This window comes from Asparagus officinalis, chromosome 3 (assembly GCF_001876935.1).
Source record: "Asparagus officinalis chromosome 3, Aspof.V1, whole genome shotgun sequence".
In the NCBI taxonomy this organism is placed as follows: Eukaryota; Viridiplantae; Streptophyta; class Magnoliopsida; order Asparagales; family Asparagaceae; genus Asparagus; species Asparagus officinalis.
In genome coordinates this window covers 59,436,579-59,455,115 of record NC_033796.1, presented here as the reverse complement: position 1 = coordinate 59,455,115, position 18,537 = coordinate 59,436,579, and the positions used below count along the sequence as shown (strand labels likewise).

Here is an 18,537-nt window from a genome sequence, read left to right as displayed (position 1 = left end):
TTTGGCCACCTCATCCTTCTTCATGCCTTGTGCTTTTTGCAAAAGGATGCGATCATGTGTGGCATGTGCACGGCGTCTTTGGACACGCTCCTTCCGGGTTAAATGATTCCTTTTGACAATGATCCATTCTTCCGCCGATGGCTTGGAGGATTTGTCAGTAACACGCTGTTGAAGTGATTCGGTTGCTTGACACCTCCTGGACTCCAAGTTTGTGTAATATTGAACCATGTCGACTTGTTCTAATGCCTTAGCGATTTGACGAGCTTGACGTTGATGTCGCCTCTGACGAGCCCTCTTTGTTAGAGTTGGCGTCCTTTGATTGGATAACTCCTTGATTGGAGAGGAGTCACTTGTAGCCTTCATCAGTGAATACGCCTCCTTCAAAGATAATATCTTTCTGTATTTGCAAAGAGAGGATGATTTTGATGAAGACGAGGAGAAATATTCCTTGAACTTGTCTTCGTCGAACTCATACTCGACCGCTGAGTTAATCGGGATCTTGATCTTCGGTTATGACATGACAGTCTCGACAGCGAGACTGTTACCACCCACTATGGTCGCCGGTGTGTTTGCGTCAGAAATTGATTTCTTAGTAGAATCCATTACAATCGTTTATCGACTTTTACAGATTCAAAAAATATGAGTCTTTTTATAAGACTTCTTTACACACAAAAAATAGATCAATAATTCCCTTAAAAACACACGCAGAGGACGTTTATCACCCGCTGCTTGTGTGGGGTCTTTGCTAATACTGGGGTTTATCCTTGGATCACCGCAGATCAGATCCGGTTGATTCCGTTGTCTCACAAAGAAAACAAGAATTTGAAGTGAATGACTCAGCAAGGTGAGGCAAACACTCTTCTCGAGATCAAATCAATGTTTAATCTCAAAGGAAGCAGATAACAGGTGCTGAAGGGTTGCAAATCTGCTGAACTCCTCCTCTTTATGCTGAAGGACTCGTAGTTCTCTCTTCCTCCTCTCTGAAATTCATGCTCCCCTACTGTTCAAAATGACAGGGCTTCGCCGACAGCTCCAAATTCTCAATTTCTCATGTATTGGGGCCCTATAGTTGTATTTATAGGCTTCAAAAGCTCTGTTTTTAGATAAGAACGGATGATTTAGGCTCTGTTTGGCAAAACTAGTTGAAAGCTATAAGATTATAGCTGAAAACTAATAAGCTAGCTGAAAGCTGTGAAATTGTAGCCGAAAGTTGATAGTTATGTAGCTAGATGATTGACTAGAGCTGTTTGGCAAAAGTAGCTGTACAACTAGCTTAAATTTGTTAAATGATTAAAAAGAACATGCAATATTATTGATATAAATTAGAATTATTAGGGACAAAAACGGAAGAAAAAAATTAACAGCTCCTTCCCAAAGACAAACGCTACTTGAGAAAGCTTTCGAAAAGCTACTTGCAAAAGAAACAATCTCCAAAATAATCTCCTTCTATTTTTTGTCACCAAACAGCTTTACTAGCTTATTGACCAAGTCAATAAGACACAATCTCTTAGATAAGATATAATCTCTTATTGCCAAACAGTGCCTTAATCTCATCTTCAATTATAACCTCTTTATCATATTCAAAGATAGCCTAAAATCAGTTGGGGAGTTTCTAGAATGAAATCTTATCGAAAAACGGGTGAAAATAGCTTTACTGGACGAGAGACACCGCTGGTGTCTCTCCCTTTGGCCGAGACACAATTGGTGTCTCGGCCATTGGCCGAGACACCAATGGTGTCTCGCCCATTGGGTGAGACACTGCTGGTGTCTCTCCCATTTGGGCGAGATGTCGTTGGCGTATTTTCGTTATTTTGCCTCTAACTCTCCCGTCCGATCTCAGAATGAAGTGATCCAAAATACATTGGAAAGCCAGAGAAGAGATCCACAACCTCCCATGGGCAAAATACACATGGAGCGAGTGAGACACGAGTGGTGCTTTGCTCTTTGTGGGTGAAACATAACTCCTGGTCGAGTCGTTTCTTCGTTATTTTATCATCCCGTTGACTCGTATGCTTTGCCAACTTGCTTCATGCGCTTGTTAGCTTCGTTACAGTATCAGATAATCCTCATTGACTTAGATAATGACGTTCATCATCTTTTCTCTATCTCCAACTACATGCGGGAACCTATAGATAATTTTTAACACCTACAATCATAGCCTTGGACATACCCGTTGACCACTAGAGGATGAGCGTATTATTACAGTTCCAGGATGTCCGATTTCTTCACATGCTCCAAATTACAATGAATGAATCTAGAGTGGCCCCTTCTTACTGCTTTGATGGATAGATGTAGACCAGAGACTAACACATTCCATCTACGTCTTGGAGAGTCGACCATTGCTTTACAAGGTGTGTCCATCATACTAGATCTCCGCGTTGATGGTCCTTGTGTTACTGGTAGCAACAGACGTGTATGGTGGATAGTATGTGAGCAGCTGTTAGAAGTGGCTCCAGACTTAATGCTCAGAGGGAATCTTAGATTGAAGTGGTTGAGAGAGGCCTTCTCGGAGCCATTGCCTATTGATGCATCACAAAACATGATTGAGCAACATGCATATGCATATATTATGCATATGATCAGCTCGCTTTTATTTCCTAATTCAAGTAAAGATAAAATGCATGTGAGGTACATGTATTTATAATTTTAATTTTTATATAATTGCATTACCTTCTTGAATACGTTGTAATACATTTTATGAAAATGATAGGTCGTTACCACTCCTCGAGGACGTTGACACTTGCGGCACGTTATCATGAGGTAGTGCTATTTTAGCAAATCTGTAGAGAGAAATGTTCAAGGTGACATTTAGGGCTGGCAATGGTACACAATTCCATTCCAACCAATTCATGTACCAACCGTACCAAATATGTTGGTATACCATCAAATCGGTACACGGTACAGTATACCGTACCAGCTTCAAAATACGGTACGGTAGGTGGTACACATTTTCCCTCTACCGTGGTATACCGTACCTACCAACTTATATTATATTAAATTATTTAATATATAAAAAATATATATATCCTTAAATAGTTGGGTTTCGACCCGTGACCCCGACTTCTAACTCGCACTTCAACCCCATTAGCCGCCCAAGTTTCTCTCTCCTCCGCTCGCTCTCTAGGGCACAAAAATTGCTCCGGTGAAAGCGAACTGAGCAGCGGTGAAGACAAAAATTCTCTGATCAGCAGCGATAAGAACATAAGAGGCGGCAATGAGCGCTTCTTCAGGTTCTATTTCAGTTCTTTTCGGATCTTCTACTCTCTTTTTTTCCTTCGATTCCTTGTGTTTTCTGTGTCCATTGTTCTCAGCTTCACTGAAATTAGCTTATTTTAGTCAATTTTAGGGATTTTAGAGCAAGAAGATATGTTAAGCATCGTTCTCTGCAATGTAGTCCAAGTTCTTTGTAGAGAGATGATTTTATGTGATGAAATCAGAGAAATTTGTTTGATTTGATTAGGACAAGGCTGCGAATTGGGAAAGATATTGTTTCTTTTGGTAGAAGCCCATTACCAACCGTACCAACCGAGTACCAACCGTACCAAGTAGTTGGTATACCAACGTTATTGGTTGGTAGAAATGGTGAATTTTTCCTACCAATTATATATTGGTTGGTACATGGTACTAGGAAAATGTAATTGGTATACCTACCCAATTATATATTGGTTGGTACATGGTACTAGGAAAATGTAATTGGTATACCTACCAATCCAGCCCTAGTGGCATTCATGTAAAATAAAGAGCTCAAAAGGTGTCTAACAATACTATTGTAGATTGTCTAAAAATCACTATAGATAGCAGATCCCCATCAAATACCGATGATAGGAGTTACAATCTGACGACTCTCACATATCAAAGAGCTAAAGCAAAGATTATAAAATGACGATCTTTGCAATGCTTTGACAGAAAGAGACTACAAATCGACGGTCTCTTCAAATCAAGACGCGGAAGTCTTCTCAGCGTACCAACATCAAGATGCGTCGCGTTCACAGCCGCTGACACGGTGCAAACGCACCTCACATTCAGCTCCAAACGATGCAAACGCAGCCCAGATCTAGCTGCCAACGCAGCTCATATTCGACCGCCAACGCAGCCTCTGAAAGCTACCAACGCAGCTTCCAAATCGCTGCAAACACAGCTTCCAATCGCTGCAAACACAGCTTCCAGACGTTGCGTCCGAGCTTCCAGACGCTGCGTTCAATCTTCCAGACACTGCTTTTGAACGCAGAATTCACGCCAGAATGTGGATTTTGCGTTTGACTCGTTCAAACACGAGCTAAATGGTTTCAAAATCGTTTCCCATGATCTGAGGGGATCACAACTCCACTCAGAAGTGATTTAAGGGGCGGTTACATCCCATAAGCCCCGCTTAGGAGCGAATTAAGGAGGTGGTTACACCCCTTAATCCCCTATAAATAATTAAGAAATCAGCTTAGCTCTTATCCTTCTCTGGGGCAGCAAAGAAGAGATCTTGGGGGGAATTCCTAGAGCTTTGGAGATCAGCAACAGGAGTTTTCTTCATCCTTGGCTTATAGACCGATTTCTGTTAAATCAACTCTTTCATAGAGTTTCAAACTCGTTCAGAGTTCTAAAACTTGCCACGCAAGTTCTCCACAACGTCAAATCGTGAGGAGAAGACTATGTTCCAGTGAATCAAGACGTTCGGATCGTCAACGGAGAGCAAACTCGACGCGAGCATTCGAGGGAGGCACTCCATCGCCACTGTGAAGAACACAGAATTAAACAAAGAGGAGAATCCAGATCATTCTCCTCTCTTTTGTAATCGGAAATCCAAATTGTAATTGAGATTAAAAGAATACGGATCAAATTTCTTTCATTCTTTTTACTATAAATTTTCCACCAAACAACTATAAGTTCGGGCGTGGGAGAGACTTATTTTAAAGCTGAGACTATGTGAGCAGCTACAATTAGATGGACAAATGTCATTGGGAAGAAGCTAAATATTTTTTAATCTAGCAAATATAATTATAGTTATCGTAAGAGATGCTAAATTTTGAAAACAACACAAATGGAGCATCCAGAAATGTTACGATGAGACCCTAGCTAGACAACTAGAATTTTACAGAAATGAGCTTGATCGCATTAAGATTGTTCAGATATCTTGACATGTATAAATACATTGGTGATCAATGTTAAATATTGAGCTTTTTCTTTTATGGGTCTCTTAAATTAACATTGAAATTTAATTTTAACAAGATGCTAATATGTGTAATGTTTTCTAATTCTCATGGGATCCATACAAACTTTTTCTGAACCACCTACCACAAAACTGCACAGAACACTGACTTATATGGAAAGCTAGAGTTCCTCTTATATGTTTCGAGATTATAGAGATGCATCTGCCTAATCACGTGCTTAGACAATTCAGTTAGGCACAACACGTTCCAAAGGATGTTGAAGAATAGAGAGAAACGCAAAGAAAAGGGGCCATCAGATAGACTGGACAAATAGATATTAGCAATATATACATCGATGGAATGATCTGCATTTGAGTATTGTGGAACAGATTGATATGATTCATCCGGAATCGGATTACATTACTTGGTATTAGGAGATAACTAGAAGATGGATAATAAATGCGACTATAGGTTCGATCAATATTGGCCTGCAAAAAGATACATGCCCAGGAGTACAGATAAGAAAGAATTTGTAAGTAGTTTAATCTCAATTAAATATCAATTTTCAAGTCCATTTGTTTGGTATTCCTCGATATAACTTACATGTTTTTTTTACTTAATTGCATATAGTAGTTGTAGATGATATTGAGTCCCTTGCAAATTATGGCATAGCATTATCTTTCGTAGGAACTGATACTGCACATGCATCTCTATATCAATCGATAGTGCGAAGGGCTCACCAAGTCTTAAGACGAACTCATGAGGATCTTCATGATGGATGAGTGGTCATGACACAAGAAAATTTTAATATCTTATACTGTAGGCATCAAAAATTACCTATAGGTCCTAAACACAGCTCAAGACAGAGAGAAGGCAAAGAACGTCATCATCTAAGTCAGGGGAGAGCATCCAATGCAAAAGGAAGCATAAGAGAACACAAAACAACTCAGAAAAGGACTCGGAGCTGTCTCATAGTTGATGAGACATGAAAGTACCCTGGAGAGGGGTGAATAGGGTTAATGCTAATCTAATCCGATATTAATGCCAATTAAAACTTATTAACAAATATCCTAGCAAGATTGATATATAATAAATTATTTGCAAGGATATGTAAACTAAGGGCAAATAAACATGAAATAATATTAGACAATATAAACATAATAGTGGACAAATGAACAATGTAAACACAAGAAAATGATCACGGAGTTTGTTCCTTCCGACCTACGTCTCCGTTCCCCACTCCCGGGGAGAATCTACTATCACAATGGATTTTTAACGTTCACCCAAAATGTTTACACCTCACAATCGGTTTTCTAGCTCACTGTAGACTGTCTAAAAATCACTACAGATAGTTGATCCCCCATCAAACACCAATGATGAAAGTTATAATCTGATGACTTTCAGAATGCTATAATTTGAAGATTTTCACGTAGATCAATGAAGGTTACAATTTGACGACCTTCGTAATAACTGATGAAAGCTCTAATCAATAGTCTTCACAATCAACATCGGGAGTTATAATCTGACGACTCTTATATTTTCAAAGAGCCAAGACGAAGATTACAAGAGACTATAAATTGACGGTCTCTTCAAATCAAAATGCAGGGTTCATCCCCAGCATTCAAGTCCAAACGCACGGGTCAGACCTGCATTGCAACATCAAAACGCACGGGTCGGACCTGCGTTACAACATCAAAACGCATGGGTCACACCTGCGTTGCAGCATCAAAACGCACGGGTCAGACCTGTGTTGCAACATCTAAACACAGACTTTATTGCTGTGTTTTCAGCCCAAAACGTAGAACCCAACTCTGTGTTCCGGATCCAAACGCAGAGTTCATTCCTACGTCTCAGACTCAAAATCCAGAGTGACATGTGCGTTCTCAGCCACCAAAAAGGCCCAACTCTGCGTTTCAAGACTAAAACGTAGAGTTTGGGCCTAGAACACTATTTTTAGCGTTTGACTCATTCAAAGCATGAACTGAACGGTTTCAGAAACCATTTTTTCCCCACGATTTGATGGATTTATGCCCCACTTAGGAGCAAATTAAGGGGGTGGTTACACCCCACTCAACCCCATTATGGAGAGAGTTAAGGGGGCGGTTACACCCCTTAATCTTCTATACATAGCGGGGAAATCAGCTTGGTTCGGACCCTTCAGCTTGGCAGCAAAGAAGAGATCTTCGGCTGGCTTTTTGGGAGGAATTGTTGGAACTTTGGAGATTGACAACATGAGCTTTCTTCATCCTTAGCTTATAAACCAATTTTGGTTAAATCAACTCTTTCATAGAGTTTTAAACTTGTTCAGAGTTATCAACTCATCAGGAGTTAATTTCAAACTTGCTTTGTAAGTTCTCCATAGCGTCAAATCGTGAGGAGAATATATCGTTCCAGTGAAGCGAAACGTTGGATTGTCAACGGAGAGCAAACTCAACACGAGAATTCGAGGGAGACACTCCATTGCCACCGTGAAGAACCCAGAATTAAACAAAAGGGAGGATCTCCGTCAATTCTCTTCTCTTTTGTAATCAGGAAATTCGAATTGTAAGTAAGTTTGAGAGAGTTGTAAACATTCTTTTTCTAAGCAGTTAGAGAGAATAAAATCAAATACGAATCTTTCATCATTTTCTTATTACAAATTTTCCAACAAACACTCACCAAAAACTTTCACAACTCACACTCTTGCAATCACACTTTACACCCTCTAAGTGTTGGTCTCTAGCCCGTGTCACCTTCCTCAAGTGCTCGGATTTATAACCTCTCCCTAGGCTTTACTACCGACGCAACTCCTCTTGGAATCAACCGCGTCTCTCACCACACACTCCTCCCAGTTTATAAGTGTATTACAAAATAATCTAACAATAAGCACAAATACAAATTGTTTGTTCTCTACAATGGATGAGAACTCAATGTAAGCTCACACGTAAGAACCACTCACCACAACCCAAATTATACAATGTATGAAATACTAAAAGCTCAATGGTTGTGTGTGTTCAATGAGCAAAATAAAAAACTAAATTCAATGTAAAATCTAGCTTAATGAAAATGATAATCAACAAATAATATAAATATAAAGCTAGAATAGAGTTTAGTAAAACTTCTCTAAGATAACAAGAGTGAGAGAGATGAGAGATTGAAGCTCAAACACTAAAGATGATCCCTTCTTCCTTTTGTGAAAATTTCTTCATAAACCAAACTTGTAAACAAACTTTTAAACACCCTTTAAACACTTCTTAAACTTTAAACACTTCTTAAACTTGTTTTTAAACTCTTTTGGTGGTTGAAAATAGTTATAAAAAATGGGTATATATAGGGTAGAAGAAACTAGCCCAAGAAAACACCAAAAACCCATAAAACAATAAAATAAAAAAAAACTGAAAAATAGTCGTTACTATGCAACGGCTAGTTCATAAGTCGACTTATGTCTTATGAGTCAACTTGTTTCTGTTGTAAGTCGACTTAGCAGATAAAAACAACAAACAGGAAAACAGTTCATAAGTCGACTTGCTATAAGTCGACTTGCTATAATTTTAAGTCTACTTAGCAGATAAAAATTATATTTTCTAGAACAGTTCATAAGTCGACTTGCTACAGTACATAAGTCGACTTATAAACATGCACAAGCATTGTTCATGTATGAAAACTGAGTTTTGAACCGCCTTTAAAAATAGCAAATAAATTCTAAAAAATATAAAACTTTGGTAAATGGTTATAAACATGAAAATGAACATGTTATAAAAAGAATTTTTCAAATTATATTTCTTATCATTTTACAAAACTAGTCCAAAATATGAACACTCAATACACTTGAAATTTGACATTTTGACTCAATCATGTTTTGAAACTTTATGAAATGATTAAAATAGACTTGATAAAAGATATAAAATATTATTATTAAGTATATAGTCCAAAAACATAATATTTTTCTAAATACAATAGTATATAAAACATATGAAAGAGTATATGAATATAACTATTGTTTCATATCTATAATACCAAAACAACTTATCCACATGAAAACAAATATGTATGTATATGAATATATATCTATTTGTTTGTAAAAACTTTGTTTGTGGATAAACCAAAAAACGGATAAACCAATAAATTGTGTGTGTATGATATTGAACTTGAAGTATTAAATACACATAATATAATACCTAAACTATTTACCCAAGCAATCTTGATCTTTAATTGAGCTCGTCTTGGTAAACTTTGCGGATAAAGTTTGACCTTAGATCTTGATTTGATATGTATTGCTTCACTCTACTATTCCTTTCATCCTCCAATGGATATGATCGTGAATGCTCAATTTCATCCAACCTCCAACAATGATATTTGTGTAGATTACCTAACAAAACAAATGCAAGCACTCGACGCACAATGTTAGGAATTGTTTGTAATCATCAAAACAAGATTAGGGAGTAGGCTCATAACCATGAGGCTAACAAGACAGTCTCCACTGTCTCGTGTATCTGAGACAGTGTGTATTGTCTCGGATATGCGAGACAGTGAGAGCTATCTCACTAATTGCGAGACAGTCTCCCTTATTTTCTGTCAGTTTTGTTGAGTTTTGCAAGGTCCACGTGAATCCATAACTGCCTTGGAATGTTCATTAACATTAATGGACGGTTATATCCATGAAATACGCACACTACCCACGAAAATTGCTGCATTTAATACAAATTAAGGTAGTAGGACAGCGGTTACAAAGGTTTTGCCAATATCTTCTTTAGCCGAGACAGTGGACACTATCTCGCTCAAAGGAGACGGTGACCACCAAATCATTTGCTTCCTATTCGACGGTTATGGCTTCCAATGGCTATAAATACCCACCTACGCACTTGTGCACCGGAAAAAGGTATTATTGGCAAGCATATAGCAGAGAGACGCTGACGCTTGGTGAACTTTGAAGCATTCTCAAGAGTCTTTTGGTGTTTCCTTGAGTTCAAACTTAGATTTGTTCTTGAGAAGAGTATTTATCTTACCTTGTTAATATATTTACTTTTGTTCTTGTTTCCCCGTCGAAACATTAACATTCAGACTTCTTCGTATCCGACTCGGAACGTTGATTCGGTGGTCCACGGATAACGCATCCCTGACACAAGGAAAGATCCCACGCAAGTAGAAGCTACTACGTAGGAGTTTTTGTGTGTGTTTCTAGGGAATTCATTTTTTTATTTCTTTGAAAAAGGGAGAGATTTACACGTGTAAAGCTCATTCTTTGTTTCGTTAAAACGTTTTAATGGAAACAGCAAAGAAATTTGTTCCCGAGGCAAACATATACACATGCCAACCACAATGACAAAGACGAGGACCTTGTAGGAATGACGATGAAGTTGGACCTTCGCAATTTGTAGATGTCCCGTCACAACCACAAATGCAACCGGATGACAAGCTCGTGCAAGCTCGGGATCGTGAAGATATCGATGGAAGAGGACGAGGACAGGTCTGGGAAACAAGACAGAGGGGGAGCAGAAGAGTTCTAGGATGTATGTAAACTAAATTCATTTACATTATCTATTTTATAAACCTATATTTAGCATGTTTGTAATGTTTTTTTACGGAGTATATCATTTGTGTCTTGGTTTTATTCCAATATGTATCGAGTTAGTATGTACAGGTCAATTGAAATTATTTGTGCTAAGTTATTTCATGTGATATGTGGTGGCCTGAGAAGAGGGTTATATATTGTTTGTAATGTTTATGTGTGGAGTATACGTATCATTTGTATATCGAAATGAGTTTGTGGAGTCATTATACAGGAAATGCACATGTTGTTTGTGTTGTTTTTATCGCGATATGTATTGCACGAGACTATTAGTACTATTAGTCTCGTGCATTTTATTCTTGGCCCAAAAAGTACAAGGGACTACTATTCCCACGTATATTGTTCTGGGCAACCACCAAAATGCGAAAAACTCTACCCAAACACGAGACTACTAGTCGGCCTCAACCAAAGTGGGAAACTCGCTATCCAAAACACGTAGTTACTAATCCCATGTGTATCAAAAACACGTGGTCTCTCTGGCATCAGTTAGTGATTCAATGCATGCGTGCCCATGCGCTTTAGTAGAGAGTCGAGATGCAGAGCTGAATGGGTAAAAGCAACCCGTGTCTTCCGTGCCTTCTTTCCTTCAAAGAAGCAGCTTTCCACTTGCCATTAACTTTATCACTTCTCATCGTTTCGGTTTCAAGTGTCCCAGATCTCAGCAACATCGCAAAGTGCTCTTACCCAAGTAATTACTAAACCACCAATAACATGCAGAACAGAAGAAAAGCAATCCAAAGGTTCATCAATCCAAAATAAAACGTTATCATTGCCTAATTTAAATTATAGATAAATTTATGCCTCATATCAATCCAAAAGTTCAACACCATAAACCTGCAGGCTGAAAGCGCACATCAGATGCATCATTGCATCTATAATCAATACCCATTAACATTAACTCTACAAACCTACAGGCCGTATATAGTTCTAGTGCGGTAGATACGAGTCTCAAATGTAAAAGAAACTCACAACCTAGAGGAACCATAAAAGGGACGATAAATATCAACCGATAATCTTCAGTCCTGTTCTATTCAGTTTTCCACAAAATGCTCGGATAGATCAATACAGAACAGCACCAAGACGCTAACTAAGTGTTAGGATCCAAGCAACTTGGGGAACCCACCCTTAAAAGCTAGTTGTTAAGGGGGAAGAACCAAGTCACTTAAACACCCCATCATGCTTTCCATTTTACTCGATGTGGGACTTAGGTATCCCATACTACCCAAGTCCCTAACATAGCACCGCCCCTGAAAACCAACGTCCCGGCGGTTGCACTCTGTGACGCTTCACTCGGCGTTGCTTTACTCGGTCTTTCCGGTCAGCCCCTCCACAGGTAAGCCTTTTCGTGAGGCCGACAACCAGCTCTGATACCAATTGTTAGGATCCAAACAACTTGGGGAACCCACCCTTAAAAGCTAGCTGTTAAGGGGGAAGAACCAAGTCACTTAAATACCCCATCAAGCTTTCCATTTTACTCGATGTGGGACTTAAGTATCCCATACTACCCAAGTCCCTAACATATTGTCAGGAGCTGAAGCTGCTTAGACTCGAAATCAATCGATTGAGCCAAGAGCTTTGCAAGCCTGAAGAAGCTGAACAAGCTGAGGAGCTGGAGAACAAGCCTGAGAACATACTGGATTGATATGCAAAGACTTTAAGTACAGGGTCCTTGTTATAAGGTTTCAGTTCAATTCTGTTTACAGATTAACTACTTTATGTTTTTGTTGTTTCAGTTAAACTGTGTGCACGTGCACAAATAGTGCACGTTTCTTTAAGAGAGGATTGAATTGTTGAGTTGTATAAAATAGTGAGTTGTAATGATCAGTAAAGGGCATGAAATGAATGAATTAGATTGATTTCTTCTCCTCAACTCTATCTCAATCTCCCTCTTCCTCAAGTCTTCCTCAAACTTCTCTCTAGCAACTCTTCCTTCTCTGTTCTTTACAGGTTTATCATGGCTAGAAATATGGCTAAAGGGCTCAATAGAGAAATAAGGTCCTCACAATTAGTATCAGAGTAACTTGGGGAACCCACCCTTAAAAGCTAGCTATTAAGGGGGAAGAACCAAGTCACTTAAATACCCCATCAAGCTTTCCATTTTACTCGATGTAGGACTTACGTATCTCATACTAACCAAGTCCCTAACACGAAGTCAAATCATCAAGTTGGAAGGAAATCTAAAGATTAATAAAGATTCTTGTACATCGATATGCCACCACGCTAATTACTCTCAGGAGCAGGGGCAGCAATAATTCTACATCATGAAAATAGATTTATACACATTTCAACAGCATTCGACTGCACTCATCATTGCAGCCGCTTAAATTAGAGTTACAACCGCCTGAAAAGATCTAGTTACCTGAAGAAGCAAATACTAGCCACAGCCGCATATATAATTCCAGGATTGATGAACATCTCTACGCTGTTGAATTAGACGTGGTCAATAATATCTGTGGTGGAAGTGAGAAAGTTCTAACTTGAACTCGGCAGAGAATCGCCGATTGGTATATGGTGGTGAGGTGGCCAAATAACTCGATCAGGTGGGCATGGGAGAGGAGGAGGAGCAGGATGCGCAATGTAGGTAGGTATGTCGTTTCCAGGCATCAACACTGAAACACCTTTTGCATAGATAGACATCTGCATTACATTAAACACCTACATAAGAATTTGCAGTCATTCAAAACATGATCCTCTGTTTATGGATGCTTAAGTTCATACTCTCCTACAACTAGGCATTACAGAGTTATCTAGCCTTTCAAGATGCTATGATATATGATAGAAAATGCATATTAAGCCACATTATGATATAAAAATCTTATAGACAGCTGACGAGGGAGCTTAATGTCGTGATGCGATCTGATGGATCAACATGACCAAATAAAATGAAAAACACATTATAAACTACTTAAAGTTCAGATGGATTGTGGCGAAACAATTACTAATAAGTGGCAAATCTACATAGCATTTATTGGTGTCACAGGACACGAACGGATTACTTACTTTGAACATATTTTTATTTACGTGTATTTACTACTTAGAAGAAACCGCTAGAATTAGGGTAGGACACCACTAAGGAGGATAAAATTGCATAATTGTCAACGTAGATTCTAAATACAATTATGACAAATTAGATGAGGTTAGACATCACTAGGATAAAATCATAGATCCACCAGTGGACAAATCATGCGAGTATCTTAAAGTCACAACATGCTCATTGCCTACGATTTACAAGAAAAAATTCCAAGGGAGGTAATTTTACGGTTAAAATTTCCATAGGAGAGAACTTATTGATGCTATAGCAAAATGGATATTGGGAACTTGACCAGGTAATCATCTTGTCACACATATATAGTGGAGTCAAGTGGAAAAATATACAACAATGACAGTTTACTATGCAGAATAGAAGCTCTCATTAATCTCATGATTGCCAAGAACCACTTGCACATTATGTCCATGGAAGTAATTTGGGTGAGCAAAATTAGGAAATAGGCTGAGACTTCAACTTATGTACATAAAGGTGACTCGGTCAATGAGACTTAAAACCAAAATTGATACAAAAGGAAACACCTCGGAAAGTCTTGGATAATCTTTTTTAAAAATGGACCTACCATGTCCATAGTTGATGTGTGACTAAATTCACTAACTCACACCCGAATATTACTTTTTAACTGAACTCATCAAATCAGTTGGTTCCTATTAGAATTAATATAAAACTATAATTCTTGATTCTTACCATAACTTTAGAGTTTGTGTAATAGTTAAGAGGGACTAAATTTAAGATGGTATCCAAGCAACCCAGGTTCAAATCTTGCTAGCCACAAATTTAATGTGGATTCTAAAAAAATAGTTACCGCTACGTGAGTCCCAAGCTAATGGTTAGAGGGACTAAATTTAAGGGAACACGGCTAAATTTAAGAGTTCCCCAATCGGCTTGTTTTCCATGTGGATATGTTCCAACAAACTAAATCTTTGTTCATAACTGGCCGAGGCCTGAGCATTCACTATGGCTCGCATCAGGCCAAGCTTCACATCTTTGCAAGGTGGACTATGAGCCTAGAATCCCTTCGGTTTCCTTCATATATCAGCAAGGCAAGATTGATTTCAGCCAGTATACTCTTACACTTTCCCTCAAAGGTGATCAAGATCTAATCTAGAGCATGTTTGGCTAAGGCTTATTTTGAAAAACATTACAAGTTACTTATTACTTATTTTTATTATATTTTTTAAAAAGGTAAACTAATCATTTAACATCAATCAATAACTATTCTTAAAAAAACCAAAAAAATAAGTTGGAAGATCCCAACTTATTTTTTTCATACTTATTAGTAAAAAATAAGTAAGTTTTACCTAACATGATTTTAGGTACTTAAAAGTAAAAAACTTACTCATAAGTTAAAATACGTAGGTTGCTAAACATGATATTAGTTTTCTATTTCTCTTAACAGAGATTTTTATTTAAAAAAATTAAATTGCACTATCACCAAATAGAATATTAAAAAAACAATGAATCATAGGTCCCACTGCCAACTTTTAGAAATTTCACTACGGTCCAAATGAAAGATTTATGAATAGATTTGGATAATACAACTTGACATAATTTGATCTAAATGGAGAGACCTTTGTGGATTACTGGGTCTAAACGCTGTTTAAAAATGCATCAAATTATCTCCCTAGTAGAAGTCACCATCTGACTAATCTCATGCCTTATTTCTTTTTCAATCAAAATCATCAAATTCATCCTATTTTCAACACCGGTTCTTCCTATATTCAACTAAATGTGACACACAATTCAGTAAGCAAGGTAATCAACTAGAGAGTTATCCATGCTGCCTTAAAGAGATCCAACTAGGGTCGTTCAAAAATTTCTTTTTGCATGACTCCCAAACTGATCATCAAATTCACCCTATTTTCAACTCCGGTTCTTCCTATATTCAACTAAATGTGACACAATTCAGTAAGCAAGGTAATCAACTAGAGAGTTATCCATGCTGCCTTAAAGAGATCCAACTAGGGTCGTTCAAAAAATTTCTTTTTGCATGACTCCCAAACTGATTTTCCTTGGGCTAGGCTGTTAGACCTAGTTGTGTACTGCCAAAATCTGCTTCATAAAATAGGGATCTAGCAAAACTGGGAAACGAAGTTGTTACAATAATGTATAACATAAAAGGAACATGTCGGCATATATCTAGGAACATGTTGACAATTTGGCATATATCCAGGAACATGTCTGCAAGCTGTATCCCAGATGATGCAATGTCAAAATCCGCATCATAAAATATGGATCTAAGAAATTGGTAAAACTGAGCTAGAATATGTTACACACTCTTGCGTAATATAAAAGCAACATGCTGGCATACATCTAGGAATGTGTCTGCATACTCTATTCTAGGTGTCAAATGTTAAGGCAGAAATCATGCAGTACAATAAAACTAATATTTCAGCATTCAAAGAATTTTGCTAGAGCTAATTTTTTAAGATGAAGGTGTAACATCCTCCTTTGAACAAAACTCCGCGAAGTAGTCTACTAAAACTGGTTTTACACTGCATGTGCAAGAAACGATACACAACAAAGCAACGAGTCGTATACTGTCTGAAAAAATAATATACCCGTGCTAAGGGGAACACTAACATTTCACATAGACTAAGTCTTTGCATGTGAATGAATGCACTACTTCCGTAATGGTTTCAGCATTTAAGTATAGAGGTTTTGGAACCTTAATGTGAGCCTCCAAAGGTCACTCTGTGAGATACATCACACAGATGCAGCGTACCAAGTAGTAATCCATCTCCTATTGATGGCAATATTGTATGTGTTGGTATTTAACATCCATAATCATTGGCATTCCTATATTTCACTTTCTATATTTTTAAAATAACCAAGGACTGTATAAAAAATGTGGTTCAGAAATAGAACAAAGTAAACTTCCAACATTTTAGAAACATTTAAACACAAATAGACAATAAACGAAAAGAACCCGGAACAGGAAAAAGAAGGTTGGCAAGACGCAAGGTTCTCATGACAATGCCAATGTTTGGCGAAAAAAGAACAAACCCCTGAAAAAGTTTTTCATAAAAGAAAAGATTGTTAAACATCAGCATACATAACAGGCAGGCCTTTCAGTAGGTTTTCAGTTAAATTTACAACTATCGCTGAATGCTTAATTTGCAATACTGCACGAGTCCAATCCGGTAAATGGAATGTTATATAGGCTCATTCACATACCTATGCTAACTAATACTTCGCAGAGCTCTGCAGGATTGTAACATCCAAAATACTTGACATTGGTAAACAAACACTTGACACATGAAGTTGAATCTCTCAACTTCAACACTCCACGAAAAGCATGAGAATTTGGAACAGAAGCTATAACTACCAAGTTTGCTTGGCATTACCTAGTAGACTGCTGGTCAGATCATGTTTATGCTTTTAAATCAATGCACATTGCCATACTTACAGAACACAACAAAAGCCACCAACGTCATATTGTATAAAAAGTTCTTTTTCAATCGGAAAATAAAGGAGCGGGTGTTACATAATTAGTGTGAAACAAAACTAAACATCCTTTGTAATTGTTTCGCGTTACTCATACCCATTGGTGTGAAGGAAACTACTAATCTCCAACCAACATTTATGACAGCTTACAAGAATTGATTGACTGATGAGTAACAAGAAACCTGTATCTATTGCGCAATTCATCATTATAGCCAAACCCGTGTTGGATTCCCTCACTAATTTAGGTGTGAGACTAACCATTCAGTTGATTGGAATAAGCTGATTGGAACTAGTACAGACTAATCCGAATCAAGTTCATTTTCAGCTCTCAGTTCAAATTAGCTGGTACCCGGATTGTTTGGAATTAATTGTGACGCCCATACCATGAAAAGGGTACAATGGTAAGCAAGTGGCTCTAAAATGTTAGATAAGGGACACAAAAAGCTTGGGGCTTGGGAACAACAGAGAGTGGGGGCTCAGTAGAGTGTGAAGAAAAGGCAAAAAGATAAGAAAAGTAGGCATTCAATAATTTTGCAAGAAAACAGGAACAAAGATATGAGCCCCTTGCTGCTTTCTTAATCTTTACTTTATCAAAAAAGGAGCCTGCATCCTCATACATAGTTCTTTTCTTGTAGCACAGAAAAAGAAAGAAATCCCTTTTGCAGTTTAATACCCCTAAATTCCAATCTATTCGGACTTTAATGCCTAATTTTGACAGTTCAATACCCAAAGTTTTCAAATTGCTGTTAATTTGACAATTTGGTACCCCAAATCCTCAACCTTTGTCCCCCCCCCCCCCCCCCGACCTACAAAAAAGCTGAATTTTTTCTAGAAGATTTTGTTTCTCCACTTCTCTAATGTCATATCTCAACAACAAGCGTGAACATTTTAGCACTTCGTTCGATTCAATCGCCGGGGGAAAAAACTTCAGAATACCAAACTTTGAAAATTCCGAAAACTTTTTTACGGTACCAGAAAAAATGCCCAAAATCAGTGGCTAATTTCGTAAAATTGGGCCGATCCGTTACCTTGGGCGGGGTAATGGAGCTTGGCGCGGCTAGGTTTCCGGCGGCCGTGCGCTTCGAGCGCCCGGGCCCTCGCTCCCGTGGGTCCCGGGGGACGGTCGCCGTCGTCGGGCCTAGGCGGAGGAACTCTCGAAGATGGCGCATGACGAGGAACATGGAGATGAGGATGGCGTGGCGACGAAAAAGCCGAAGGAGACGGCATTCATCCGAGGGCTGTCGATCTGTCTCCAGGCCTCCTCGCGATCCGATGACCTCCCCCGCCGTTAAGCTTCACCGGCGGCATCGTGGGGCCTCCGGTCTCTCTCCTCATTGGTGGTGGTTTTGGTAACCTTA

At 38.4% G+C, this 18,537-nt stretch overlaps 1 long non-coding RNA gene across 1 annotated transcript; it reads right to left on the bottom strand.

The window, feature by feature from the left end:
- On the bottom strand, positions 12,841-17,964 carry LOC109834204. Its single transcript, XR_002245499.1, has 2 exons — positions 17,438-17,964; positions 12,841-13,323 (listed from the first exon to the last, which is right to left on the bottom strand). It is a non-coding gene; the product is annotated as an uncharacterized LOC109834204 (long non-coding RNA).